This window comes from Cetorhinus maximus, unplaced genomic scaffold (assembly GCF_964194155.1).
Source record: "Cetorhinus maximus unplaced genomic scaffold, sCetMax3.hap1.1 HAP1_SCAFFOLD_1356, whole genome shotgun sequence".
NCBI lineage: Eukaryota > Metazoa > Chordata > Chondrichthyes > Lamniformes > Cetorhinidae > Cetorhinus > Cetorhinus maximus.
Genome location: NW_027597297.1, coordinates 67,005 through 82,222, shown reverse-complemented (window position 1 = coordinate 82,222; position 15,218 = coordinate 67,005). Strand labels below are relative to the sequence as shown.

At 49.2% G+C, this 15,218-nt stretch overlaps 1 pseudogene; it reads right to left on the bottom strand.

Moving 5' to 3' along the window:
- Positions 1-1,838: 1,838 nt before the first annotated feature.
- LOC144676105 (U2 spliceosomal RNA) lies at positions 1,839-2,009 on the bottom strand (annotated as a pseudogene).
- Between the last annotated feature and the right edge of the window lie 13,209 nt (positions 2,010-15,218).

Below are 15,218 nucleotides of genomic sequence, written 5' to 3'. Positions count from 1 at the left end.
GCAGCACAAGTGCACACCAGCAGCAGCCCTGCAGTTGCACCAATATCCAACAGGGGGCATCGTCTAGTCCCGGGCTCCACCCTGACAAGCAGCACAAGTGCAAACCAGCAGCAGCCCTGCAGTTGCACCAAAATCCAACGGGGGGCATCATTCAGATATAAAAACAAAGAACTGCGGATGCTGGAAATCCAAAACAAAAACAGAATTACCTGGAAAAACTCAGCAGGTCTGGCAGCATCGGTGGAGAAGAATAAAGTTGACGTTTCGAGTCCTCATAACCCTTCAACAGAACTGAGTAAAACTAGGAGAGGGGTGAAATATAAGCTGGTTTAAGGTGGGGGGGGTGGGGGGAGAGAAGTCGGGGGGGGGGTGGTGTGGTTGTAGGGACAAGCAAGCAGTGATAGGATCAGATAACCAAAAGATGTCAGAGACAAAAGAACAAAGAGGTGTTGAAGGTGGTGGTATTATCTAAACGAATGTGCTAATTAAGAATGGATGGGAGGACACACAAGGTACAGCTCTAGTGGGGGTGGGGTGGGGTGATATAAGACTAACAGGGCATAAAAGGTATAAATTTAAAAATAATGGAAATAGGTGGGAAAAGAAAAATCTATATAAATTATTGGAAAAAATAAAAGGGAGGGGGAAGAAACGGAAATGGGGGTGGGGATGGGGGAGGGAGTTCAAGATCTAAAGTTGTTGAATTCAATATTCAGTCCGGAAGGCTGTAAAGTGCCTAGTTGGAAGATGAGGTGCTGTTCCTCCAGTTTGAGTTGGGCTTCACTGGAACAATGCAGCAAGCCAAGGACAGACATGTGGGCAAGAGAGCAGGGTGGAGTGTTAAAATGGCAAGCGACAGGGAGGTTTGGGTCATTCTTGCGGACAGACCGCAGGTGTTCTGCAAAGCGGTCGCCCAGTTTACGTTTGGTCTCTCCAATGTAGAGGAGACCGCATTGGGAGCAACGAATGCAGTAGACTAAGTCAGAGGAAATGCAAGTGAAATGCTGCTTCACTTGAAACGGGTGTTTGGGCCTTTGGACGGTGAGGAGAGAGGAAGTGAAGGGGCAGGTGTTGCATCTTTTGCGTGTGCATGGGGAGGTGCCATAGGTGGGGGTTGAGGAGTAGGGGTGATGGAGTGGACCAGGGTGTCCCGGAGGGAACGATCCCTACGGAATGCCGCCAAGGGGGGTGAAGGGAAGGTGTGTTTGGTGGTGGCAGAACTGTTTTTGAAGGTAGCAGCATCAGAACAGATGCGACGGACGCAAAAGAACTGAGAGAATGGGATGGAGTCCTTACAGGAAGCAGGGTGTGAGGAGCTGTAGTCAAGGTAGTTGTGGGAGTCGGTAGGCTTGTAATGGATATTGGTGGACAGTCTATCACCAGAAATTGAGACAGAGAGGTCAAGGAAGGGAAGGGAAGTGTCAGAGATGGACCATGTGAGAATGATGGAGGGGTGGAGATTGGAAGCAAAATTAATAAATTTTTCCAGTTCCCGACGAGAGCATGAAGCAGCACTGAAGTAATCATCGATGTACCGGAGAAAGAGTTGTGGGAGGGGGCCGGAGTAGGACTGGAACAAGGAATGTTCCACATACCCCATAAAGAGACAGGCATAGCGGGGGCCCATGCGGGTACCCATGGCCACACCTTTTATTTGGAGGAATTGAGAGGAGTTAAAGGAGAAATTAAAGTTAAAGGGGGCATCACTCAGTCTGGCACCAATGAGCCTGTCCTGCCACTCAGCACAAGTTCAGTTCAACCAGATCAATGATGGAAAGCAGGACAATGCTCTGAATGACTTTTTCTTCTTTTCAGTTTCCCTTTCACCCTGTAGAGGGCAAAACTGCACCATTCCTGAAGACGCTGCAATACCAGGTCGATGTGTGGAATGGACGGAGAAAGATCCTGTTCCATCTCCCTGCTCCAAAAATAAATTTAATATTTGGTCCCCAGATAAAGGACGTATCGGATATTAAACTGATAAGAACAGATTTTTTTTTGAAAAATATACTTTATTCATAAAATATCTGGAGGAACATTCCAAAACATTTCAAAATCACCATCACAAAAGTACAATCAGATTCAACTTTTACACATTGATCACAAGGTGCATCGATACAATCAATGAATATTACAATCATTTCAATATGGTCAATGCAGACAATCAGACAAAAGTATTGGAGTTATCAACATACATCATGTTGCTCTCTGAGGTGCTTCAATATAATTAGTATTCACTGCAGACATTCATTTGGAGCTGTACAGCCCGAGGGGCTCTCAACATTTCCCAGTCCCTGGGTGCACTGTGGCAGAAAGGTCTTAGACAGCGACCCTTCCCCATTGCGCCTTTGCGGTGGCTGCCCCAAGCTTTAGTGCGTCCCTCAGCACGTAGTCCTGGACCTTGGAACGTGCCAGTCTGCAACACTCGGTCGGGGACAACTCTTTGCGCTGGAAGTCCAACAAGTTTCAGGCAGACCAAAGAGCGTCTATCACCGACGTCCAGACCTTCTTTGCAAAGGCACAACCACAAGGAGGTGAACAACGGTCTTGTCCCCACCACAGCCACCTCAAGGGGAACGTGCAGAGGGGGTGAGACTCCTGCCGTGTTGCGGAATCCCTCCCCAAATCTCATTTTGGAGAGCACATCCACCATGTTTGTCCAGACTCTCCCATGTACTGTCATCAAAGCCCTTTGTAATGGAGGACAGGAAGGACTGGGACTCCGTACTGTCTGTGGGCTTCACGTCATACAATCCGACATAAAAGGATTTGCTGATCCTCAAAATGTCGGACTGCGATGACTTTACTGAGCCGTCTTCTTCCTTCAGGCTGCTGATCACAGAGCTCTCTCTGTGTACCTTTTGGAAGAAGAAACGTGAGCACGTCTCATCCTGCTCCACGGAGCGGACTCTGGAACGGAAGATGATCTTGGAGGCCTCCGAGGCAAAGAGCGAGGCTTGCTGGCTCTTCACCTATTGGAGTTCCTCCTTGACATCCACCCCCATCGACTGCAGCTGGAGCAGGTTTTTCTGGAGACAGGAAACGTTCCCCCAGCCTCTCCCTCTCTCTCTTGCCTTCTGAATACCTTTGAGGGTGAAAACCTCTTCATGTTACTAACAAAAACACATGAACATATGAATTAGCAACAGGAGTCGGCCTCTCAGCCCTTCAAGCCCACTTTGCCACTCAATAAGCTCCCGGCTGATCTGATCGTAACCTCATTTCCACATTACCCCCTACCCTCGATAACCTTTCACCCACTTACTTCCCAATAATTAAAAATATTCAACGATTCTGCTTCCATCGCCTGTTGAGGAAGATAATTCCAAAGTCTCACGACCCTCTGAGAGAAAAGAATTTCCCCTCACCTCTGTCTTAAACAGTGGCCCCAAATACAAGATTCTCCCACAAGAGGAAACATCCTCTCCACATCCACCCTCTCAAGGCCCCTCAGCTTCTTGTATGTTTTAATCAGGTCGCCTCTTACTCTTCTGAACTACAGCAGATACAGGCCTAGCCTGTCCAATCCTTCCTCATAAGGCAATCCGCCCAATCCAGGTACTAGTTGGGTAAACCGTATCTGAATGGCTTCCAACGCATTGACATTCTTCCTCAAATAAGGAGACCAATAGTGTACACAGTGCTCCAGATGGGGTCACACCAATGCCCTGAATAACTGAAGCATCAGCTCTCTACTTTTCTATTCAACAGTGAGGCCCGAGTGCGCAGGCGCAACTGTTGCTGACGCCTTTCCAGTCAGCGGAAGGAGTTACAGTATTTTCAGTGGTAGCAATAGAATCAACATCAGTGCTGCCTCTATTAAATAGCTCAAGGAACGCTGCTTATGGAAAACAAAGAAAAGATTGCTTTCTATTATTCTGCCTGATTGCGTTGGTTGATCTTAGATTTTTCCTTTCTGATTGTGCAATTTAATTAACGGTAACTCGAAGCATAACCATACCAGTGCACTTTCAAACGCTATTTGGGCCCAATTTCCAGATGACAGTCGAACCGGAATTGTCCCGGCCTGTTTCTGTGCTGTAAACTTGTGTGCAGACGACTGAGATGATATTTACACCAGGGAATGGAAAGAAACATTAAAGAATTTCAAGACATCAGCAAAAAAAATGTCAATGTGAAAAGCTAAGACACTGATGTGAGGGGGGCAGTGAGACAACTGAAAACAAAGAGGACATGTCGCTAAAGTCTGAATTTAAAATAGAAAATTCTGGTCAAACAGGTTAGGGACAGTTGTAAAAAACAACACAGCTTCCCCCCCTCCCCCACCCACCCAGCCAAAAGCTGTTTACAGAATGTCTGTGAAAAGAGCTACGCAGAGATTTAAAGAGACACTCCATTCAGCTGACTAAAAGTATCTTCACTTACATCAGTATAGCTCGAAACTCACGATCCAACTCCATTTACTCCTGTGCTTCACTTGCTGACTCTGTCGCCTCTCAAGCAGAAGGTTGTGGGTTCAAATCTCACTCCAGAGATTTGTGCACTTAATCCAAGCTGACAGTCCTGTTGGAGGAGATCGGAAATCAAGGCTTTAACAAGTAGCTGAAAAAGATCCCAGGTACGATTCAAGCTGGGGAATTCTCCCTGGTTTCCTGCTGAACATTTATTCTTCAACCAACATCAGTTAAAAGAGGTTATTTGTCATTATCCCGTTGTTGTATATGGGTCCTTGCTGGGTACAAAATAACTGCCACACTTACAACAGCAAAACACATTTCAACACTTCAAAAGTGCTTCATGGAGTAAAGTGTTTGGAATATTCAGTAATGAGCAGAAACAGAATATCTCTGTGATAATACACACAGAAAATGATGGAAATACACAGCAGGTTTTCAGCCTCTGTGTGGAGTAACAGAGTTAACGTTTCAGGTTGTGATGAAAGGTCATTCACCTGAAAAGTTCACTCAGTTTCTCTCTCCAAAGTGATCAAGGTAAGCATCAAGAGGTTTTTCATCCTCAAAGGCACCCAGAAAGCTAGAAAGGAACAGAGGGAAATGTCCCGACTCCAGAAAAACATGCAGAATCTGCTCTGGCTGCAGTCGATGGGGGTCGATGTCAAGGAGGAACTCCAAGAGGTGAAGAGCCAGCAAGCCTCGCTCTTTGCCTCGGAGGCCTCCAAGATCATCTTCTGTTCCAGGGACTAAGGCCCTTGAGTCCTTCGAGAAGAGTAAAACTCCTGGAAGCGACGGCTTGCTGGCGGAGTTGTATTCGGCTCTGTGGGACTGGATCGGCCCATACCTGCTAGAAGTGTACGAGAGTATGCTCCTGGCCGGCAGTATGTTAGAATCCATGAGGAAAGGCATCATCACCCTCATCTACAAGCACAAGGGGGGAAGGGAGGAAATTAGAAATTGGTGACCCATTTCACTGTTGAATGTGGACTATAAGCTTCTGTCCAAGGTCATCGTCAATCGGGTCAAATCCGCTCTGGAATTGGTGATCCACCCTGACCAGACCTGCACTGTGCCAGGCAGGAAGATCTCTGACAGCCTGGCGCTGCTCAGGGATACGATTGCCTATGTACAGGACAGGGGTGTGGATACCTGCCTCATCAGCTTGGATCAGGAGAAGGCCTTTGACAGAATATCGCACACCTACATGGTGGATGTGCTCTCCAAAATGGGGTTTGGGGACGAAATTCGCAACTGGATCCAACTGCTCTACACTAACATCAGTAGCGCAGTCTCAATCAATGGGTGGGAAACAGATAGCTTTCCCATTAAATCTGGAGTCAGGCAGGGCTGTCCTCTCTCGCCTGTCCTGTTTGTGTGTTGCATAGAACCCTTTGCTGAGTCCATCAGGAAGGATCCGGGCATAAGAGGAGTGACGATCCCAGGCAGTGGAGGCACTCAGGTCAAAGCCTCCCTGTACATGGACGATGTCGCCGTCTTCTGCTCGGATCCACTGTCGGTGCGCAGACTGATCCACATCTGCGACCAGTTTGAACTAGCCTCGGCAGCCAAGGTAAATCGTGGGAAGAGCAAGGCCATGTTCTTTGGGAACTGGGCTGACCGATCCTTTGTCCCCTTCACCGTCAGGGCTGACGGCCTGAAGGTGCTGGGGATATGGTTCGGAGGGTCCGGGGCATGTGTTAGAAACTGGAAGGAATGAGTGGCAATGGTAATAAGAGCACTGGGCATGCACCCAAACCCATTCTTAGGAAGGATGAGTGCCCATGAGTAGCATGTTGGCATGGGTCAGTGTGGAGAACAGTTAGGGGCTGGCCATCCCCCATGGACCTCAGGGGTGTTACAGTCAGTGGCAGCTGCCAATGATGCCGAAGTTCGCCAAGGTGGTGAGCCCTGGCTGCATGGACTGAGTGCCTTGCGGGTCGAGTGCCACGAATCGGATGTGCCCTGCGAGATGGTCCTCAGCTGGGGTTGGACTGGCTGCAATGGCGCTGCAGGTAGAGAGTGGACTCACTGCTCCTCTATACTTTCAGGAGAAGACATCCCATAACAATATTGAGAGGTCACAGACTGGCGGGGAACCCCACACCTCCTCATCCTCACTCACTATAAGCAGAAGGCCTTGGAACTCGAGGGGCAGCAAGTACCTCGGTCAACCAGCCATGGTGAGGTTGGGGTATCAGACGAAGGTCAGAGTGCAGCGCACTGAGGTGAGAACTTCAGCTTGTGCAACCATTCTAGTGTAGCCTCTTCATTGATGTGCGCCTCGAACCTGGAGTCCCCATTGACAATCAAAAGACGAGGGCACCATGAAGCAGATCTCCGTTGTCTCACCAGGGTGCCTGGCATGTACAGTGAGAGTCTGATGACTTTCACTAACGACATGTTCATCTTCTCCCTTTTGGGTTCAGCAGCAGGCGCTCGCACTCAGGACCCTGAAGGGCCACCCCTGACCCCGGAAGATCACCATGTTCCCCACGCACCTGCCTCACACCCGCTCTGTCAAGCAGGCACCAGCGCAGATACCAGCATTAGATGGCCGTCCAGTATCTCAGTGCACATTGGTGAGGGCACTTCACACTCGTTTGAGGTGCAGGCAGAGGCAGAGAGTGCCCAGGGTGCTGGCAGTCGGAGGACTGCTGGAGACCAGGACGATGCTCAGTCGAAGGCTGATGATGAGCCTCTGGAGTCGTCCATTAGGAAGCAGATGCTGGACGTCCAGCGGGGTGTGCGGGAGGATCTAGCGGAGATCTATGAGGGTATGTGCGCCATGGTCTCCGTTATGGAGGAGTCCATGCGGAGCATGACCACTGAGCGCACTGCCTCAGCCAAGGAGAGAGTGGTGACTGTCAGGGAGAGGCTGCCCCAGGGACAGGATCAGGGGTCCCTGGGGATACACTCGGACCTGCAAGCGCTCACACCGGCAATGACCTCAGGTGGTCAGTGTCCGTGTGTGAGATGGATGGGGTACCCAGTATACCAGCTAGGTGCCCGTCCATCAATGGTGAGCAGGGAGGTCCTGAGTGAACTCACGTTGGCGCACGAGCTGCCTGTTGTCTCTGCGGGCTCCTCTCAGGGCTCTACGGATGATGGCAGCAGCCCCTCTGCCCCTCTGCCAGTGACCGTGGCATCTGATGAGGCTGCGGCGACTGGGGAGATGGCAGCCATGGCACTGGCCGCTCCCTCCCAGGTGGGGACAGCACAGGCTCCACTGGCCAGAGGACGACCGCCAAGGTCACCCAGGCCAACAAGGCAGCAGAGTCAGCAGGCTGCCTCCAATGCCAGTGCCAGCGAGGGGGCAGCACCTAGACATAGCACCCACAAATGTAAATTTAAAGCACCTTAAGCACAAGATGGTCTTGTCACGGGTGATGTTTTGTTCCCCCATTTTGCTTTGAGTTTTTTAATGGTGTGACAAACAACACCGGTTAATGTTCAGTTCAGGGATCTGTCACCTGCAACATTAAATGACATTTGATTTTGTGTTATTGGCCTGAGTTTGCTTCATTTGTTCTGCAGGTGCAGCGTAGGCCAATATTTAATGATGCACCGAAATATCGCGAGAGTGCGCGTTGACGTTGGGACGCTCGGCTGATGTCAACATGTTTCATTTCAGGCTCGAGCGAATCGGACACGCGCCCGCCCACCAAGCCAAAAATTCTGCCCATTGAGTTCAGTCTTTAGCCTATTTTGGGCAGTGAAAGAAGTTGTTTTGGACAATGGAGCCCCAAATCCTGGAAAACCGTTCATACAAAAGCACCATTCACTTGCAAATACACCTCTCCACCACTCTCTCTCTCTCTCTCTCACTCCACTGCAGCTTTTACCTCACAACATTTTAAACCAGTTCTCTGCTGCCACTGCTGATACCGCTCTTAAAAGTACAGCAAGCTCCCAGCTCAAAGCTCATAGACTTTACACAGCTGCTGACAAGCGTCTAAATTCACGATCACACAATGGTTACGGTGCATAAGCAGGCCAATCGGCCCATCGTGTCTGTACTGGCTCTCTGAATGAGCATCTTAATACCCAGTGCCATTCTCCTGCCCTCACCCAATAACCCTACAGATTGTTTCTTTTCAACTAATTATCTAATTCCCTCTTGAATGCTTTGATTGAACCACACTCTCAGTCAGTGCATTCCGGACCCTAGCCACTCACGGTGTGAAATCGGTTTCTCTTATGTCACTTCTGCTTCTTTTACCCGTTGCTTTAAATCTGTATCCCCTCATTTTCGATCATTTCACAAGTGGGGACAATTTCTCCCTATCTACTCTCTCCAGACCTCTCATGACTTTCAATACCTCTATCAACTCTCTTCTCAGCCTTCTTTTCTCTCAGGAAAACAGTCTCAACGTCTCCAATCTTACTCCGTAACTGATCTTCCACATCCCTCTTCGGCACTCTCTCCAATGCCTTCACATCCTCCCTAAAATGTGGTGCCCAGAACTGTACGCAGTACTCCAGCTGTGGTCTAACTCGTGTCTTATACAAGCCCCTATTAATAAAGCCTAGGATACTGAATGCTGTGTTAACTGCTCTCTCAACTTGTCCTGCCACCTTTAATGACTTATGCAAATACACACCCAGGTCCATCTGTGTCGACGCCCCCTTTATTTTGTGCTGTCTCTCTATGTTCTTCCTACCAAAATGCATCAGCTCATATTTCTCCACACTGAACTTCATCTGCCACATATCCGCCCATTCGACCAACTAGTCTGTGTCCTTTTCAAGTTCTCCACTGCCCTCTTCACGGTTCACAGTTGCTTCCAAGTTTTGTATCGTCTGCAAATTTTGAAAAATTTTCCTCTACTCTAAGGTCTAAACCATTCATATATATCAGGAAAAGCAAGGGTGCAATACTGACCCCTGGGGAACTCCACTACAAACCCGCCTCCAGCCCTAAAATCATCCATTAACTATTACTCTCTGTTTCTTGTCACTCAGTCAATTTTCTATCCACATTGCTACTGTCTGTTTTATTCCATGAGATATAACTTTTCTCACAAGTCTGTGTGGCACTGTATCAAATGCCTTTTGGAAGTCCATGTACACCACATCAACAGCATCACCTTCACCAACCCTCTCTGTTACCTCTTCAGAAAATTTCAGCAAGTTAGGGAAACGCCATTTTCCCTTAAGAAATCCATGCTGGCTCTTCTTAATTAACCCGCATTTGTCCCTGAATTTTCCGTGCCCGCTGGTGGTGGGCATGATAGGTGGCGCGATCGGTTTCACGATGGTGGGAAGGCAGGTTGTGATTGTCCGCTCAGCCCGCCAACGACAGGCCGCGTTTCCCACCATCGGTCATCGGGAACCTCATTGTAATACACCAGCATATCATTATCAGGCCATCCCGCCAGGCTCTTGCACCCCCGCTGGATCATCCGTCCACGTCAGCGGGAAAGCACGCTGACGTGTTTCACAACAGCACAGAGGTGACGTGCACTTGGCGGCTGCACTTTGGGTAAACTGGAGGTGAGTGAACAGCTCACTGGGGTTGCCTGTTGCTTTCCAGGCTTCAGGGGCACAGGGGGGGTCGGGGGTATGTGCTGCCCTGCCTCGGAGGCGACTTTTGTGGGTGAGGGGGAGTGGGGGGCAAGTGCAGCCTTGCCGTTGAGGTGACTGGTGGCTGAGGGTCATCGTTTGCTGTGCCCTTTACAACCTGGCGCTCCAACAGGGAGACGAGCTGGCTGAGGAGGAGCTGGAGGAGCTGCAGACCTCCTCCGATGAGGAGGACGCCGAAGGGGATGAGGCTGAGGAGGTCCTCGGAGGCGGCGATGACGGGGATGAGGACCTCGCACAGGCTAGACGAGGCAGGCACGCTCGGGAGGCCCTCATAGTTGCTAGATTTGTGGAGGATGATGATGACATGCAGTGAGGAGACACCATAGTCCCTCACATCACATTTGTGAACGTTTGGCTCCCGTCTGGCTTATGGCAGAATGTGAGAATGCTTCTGTCATGGAGACGCAGGGGAGGCCCTAATAGTCACTCAATTGCAGGAAGATGATGATGACCATGCACTGCGCACGCTCCATAAATCTTCACACAGCTTCTGAGAATGTTGCTCCAGCAACTGTGACATGAACGAGTCCTTTGCAGCCCCTGCCCTGAGCTTTAGTGCGTCCCTCAGCACATATTCCTAGACCTTGGAATGTGCCAGTCTGCAACAATCCGTCGGGGACAACTCTTTGCACTGGAAGACCAATAGGTTTCAGGCCAAAGAGCATCCTTCACCGAGTTGATGATCCCCCAGCTGCAGTTGATGTTTGTCTCAGTGTGTGTCCCTGGGAACAGCCCGTAGAGCACAGAGTCCTGTGTCACAGAACTGCTCGGCATGAACCTCGACAGAAACCACTGCATCTCTCTCCAGACCTTCTTTGCAAAGGCACAATCCACAAGGAGGTGAACAACGGTCTCTTCCCCACCACAGCCACCTCGAGGGCAACGTGCAGAGGGGGTGAGAATGCAGGCGTTTGGGAAGGATGTGACTTGGGGGAGGTTGTGACAAAGCGGTATTGTCACTGGACTAGTTATCCAGCGACTCAGCATAGTGCTCTGGGGAGCCGGGATCAAATCCCATCACGGTAAATGGTGGAATTTGAATTCAATAAAAATCTGGAATTATAATTCTAATGATGACCATGAAACCATTGTTGATTGTTGTAAAAACCCACCTGGTTCACTAATGTCCTTCAGGGAATGAAACCCGCTCTCCTTAGTGCTCTGGCCTACATGTCACGCCAGATCCACAGCAATGTGACTCTTAAATACCCTCTGAAATGGCCCAGCAAGACACTCATTGTATCAAACCGCTAAAATGTCAAAACAGAATGAAACCGGACTGACCACCCGGCATGGACCTAGACACCGGAAATGACAATGGCAATCTCAGCGCTGTCGACCTGGCAAAGTTCCCCTTAGTAACCTGCGGGGGCTGGTGCCAAGATTGGGATAGCTGCCTCACAGACGAGTCAAGCAACAATCTGACATGGTCATACTCTGAATCATAGCTTACAGGTAATGTCCCAGACACCAGCATCACCATCCCTGGTTATGTCCTGTCCCACTGGCAGGATTATACCCAGTAGAGGCAGTAGCACAGTGGTATACAGTCAGGATGGAGTTGGTCTGGGAGTTCTCAACATTGACTCTGGACTCTGAAGTCTTATGGCATCAGGTCAAACATGGACAAGGAAACCTCCTGCTGATTAGCACCTACCACCCCTCTCAGCTGAAGAATCAGTGTTCACCAATGTTCAGCACCACTTGGAAGAAGCACTGAGGGTGGCAAGGGTGCAGAATGTACTCTGGGTAGGAGACGGCAATGTCCATTTCGCCAAGAGTGGCTCGGTAGCACCACTACTGACCGAGCTGGCCGAGTCCTAAAGGACATAGCTGCTAGACTGGGTCTGTGGCAGGTGGTGAGGGAACCAACAAGAGGGGAAAGCATACTTGACCTCATCCTCACCAACCTACCTGCTGCAGAAGCATCTGTCCATGACAGTATCAGTAGGAGTGAGCACCACACGGTCCTTGTTGAGACAAAGTCCCATCTTCACATTGAGGATACCCTCTATTGTGTTGTGTAGCACTACCACTGTGCTAAATGGGATGGATTTCAAACAGACCTAGCAACTCAAGACTGCATCCATGAGGCTCTGTGGGCCATCAGCAGCAGTAGAATTGTACCCGAAACAATCTCTAACCTCATAAACCGGCAAGTTCCCTGCTCTGCCATTACCATCAAGCCAGGGGTTCAACCCAGGTTCATTGAAGAGTGCAGGGGGGCATGTCAGGAGCAGCTCCAGGCATACCTAAAAATGAGGTATCAACCTGGTGAAGCTACATCACAGGACGACTTGCGAGCCAAACAGCATAAGCAGCAAATGACAGACAGAGTCAAGTGACTGACCTTGATATCAAGACAGCATTTGACCAAGTGTGGAGCGGAGCACATCAGTGTAAAAGATAAGGCTGAAGCACTTGCAATAATCTTCAGCCAGAAATGCCGAGTGGATGATCCATCTCGACCTCCTTCTGAGGTCCTCAGCATCACAGATGCCAGTTTTCAGCCAAAGCGATTCACTCCACTTGATATCAAGAAATGGCTGAAGACACTGGATACTGCAAAGGCTATGGGCCCTGACAATATTGCGGTAATGGTACTGAAACTTGTGCTCCGGAACATGCCGTGCCCCTAGCCAAGCTGTTCTAGTACAGCTACCACACTGGCATCTACCCGTCAATGTGGAAAATTGCCCAGGTATGTCTTGTACAGACAAATCAGGGCAAACGCAACCCAGCCAGTTACCGCCCCATCACTCTACTCTCGTTCATCAGTAAAGTCATGGAAGGGGGTCATCAACTGCGCAATCAAGCGGCCATTGCTTAGCAATAACCTGCTCACTGACAGGTTTGGGTTTGGCCAGGGTCACTCAGCTCCTGGCCTCATTACAGCCTTGGTTCGAGCATGGACAAAAAAGCTGAACTCCTGAGGTGACGTGAGAGTGACTGACCTTGATATCAAGACAGCATTTGACCGAGTGTGGAATCAAGGAGCCCGATCAAATCTGGAGACGATGGGAAATGGGGGGAAGCTCTCCGCTGGTTGGAGTCATACCCAGCACTAGGGAAGATGGTTGTGGTTGTTGAAGGTCAATCATCTCAGTTCCAGGACAACAGTGCAGGAGTTCCTCAGGGTAGTATCCTCAGCTCAACCATCTTCAGCTGCTTCATCAATGACCTTCCGTCCATCAAAAGGTCAGAAGCGGGGACGTTCGCTGATGATTTCACAATGTTCAGGACCGTTCGTGTCTCCTCAGTTACTGAAGCAGCCCATGTCCAAATGCAGCAAGACCTGGACAATATCCAGGCTTGGGCTGACAAGTGGCTAGTAACATTTACGCCACATAAGTGCCAAGAAATTACCACCTCCAACAAGAGAGAATCTAACCATCACCCCTTGACATTCAATGGCATTGCCATCGCTGAATCACCCACTATCAATGTGCTGGGGGTTACCATTGACCAGAAAATGAACTGGACTACCATCTCAATACTGTGGCTGCAAGAGCAGGTCAGAGGCCAGAAATCCTGCGCCGAGTAACTCACCTTCTGACTCCCCAAAGTCTGTCCACTACCTACAAGGCATAAGTCAGGAGTGTGATGGAATACTCTCCAATTGCCTGGGTGAGTGCCGCTCCAACAACACTCCAGAAGTTTGACACCATCCAGGACAAAGCAGCCCGCTTAATTGGCACCCCATCCACAAACATTCACTCCCAACACCACCAACGCACAGCGGCACCAGTGTGTACCTTCTGCTAGATGCACAGCAGGAACTCCCCAAAGTTTCTTAGGCAGCACCTTGCAAACCCACGACCACTACCATCTGAAGGACAAGGACAACGGACACATGGGAACACCCCCACCTACAGATTCCCCTCCAATCCACTCACCATCCTGGCTTGGAAATATGTCACCGTTCCTTCACTGTCGCTGGATCCAAATCCTGGAAGCGCTCCCTAACACAATGTGGGTGTATCCACAGCACATGGACTGCAGCGGTTCAAGAAGGCAGCTCAGCACCACCTTCTCAAGGGCAATTAGGGATGGGCAATAAATGCTGGTCTAGCCAGTGATACCCACGTCCTGTGTAAATGAATGAAAAAAGACTGGAAGAGCCTTTCTCACCACCGGCCAAGCCAAGTCTTGCTGGAAGCTGTGTAAAACCCCTCGGGCTGTATGTTTAACATGAAATGAATGCTGTAATGTAACCTGTAACTCTAAGTGTAGTGAGGCACCCTGTATGGAATGAAACTGATGTGTTAAATTTGAACTGTTCTGGAATGTAGCTTTACACATTTTATGAAACAAAATGTACTTTTTCACAAGCTTAGAGATCAACAGCAAATCAAGTACAGTGACTGTTGTTTACTGGGCTGAGGGGAGGAGTCAAGGTGTTGGGCTTCTCTCTGTCCCTGATATCTGATCGATTCAGCAGCCTGGAATGTTTATTCAAATTCAGTGTGAGGAAAAGACCAGACTAGGAGCAGTGAGCGAAGAGTGTAGCGGCATTTTAATTTCCGCATGGATGTTACTGATACAAGCCTTGATTGAAACAATCAAAGGTTAGCAGCCACTGCTGAGGACAGAAATACCGAGTGTTGATCTATCACGGAGCACTCACAAGAATTGACCAGCCCAGTGCATTGCCAGGAGGAACCTGAAAACTGTGCTAAGCACAAGAGACCAAGACAAATTCAATTGAAAAGAGGAAAGCTGAGATCTGGGAGAATTGAGCAGCAAAGACACTCAGGTAAGCATGCTAGTTTGAAGATCAAGTTCAAAATGTTGTGCAAGATGTATTTACAGCGCAGATAATTTTCACTTTCCTAGAACAAGCCTTTTCCTTTCTGCAAGTTGCTCAATCTGCACGGTTGTTCTTTTCTGCTGCCCCTTCCCACTCACCTTGCCTGTCGCACAGGGGCTTCATGAAATGATGGGGAGATGATTAAAAGTAAAGTGAGAGGAAATTGGTGCAACCTGGCAGATATTGTTCTGTGCTCACAAGTGATTTTGTTCCCAAGTTTGCCTTGCATTCAAATGCAGGTTGAGGTTGAAAAATTCCTAAAATGTTGTAGAAAATAACCTTGGAGAAGGACGGATAAACATTGTAAAAATGGAATCTCAAGTGATTGTGAAGGAAATAATGGTGTGACGGCAAAAGTTGATAATTTGTCTCATTGTATTGCACGGCCTCAATTGGGCTGAGCTGTGTCA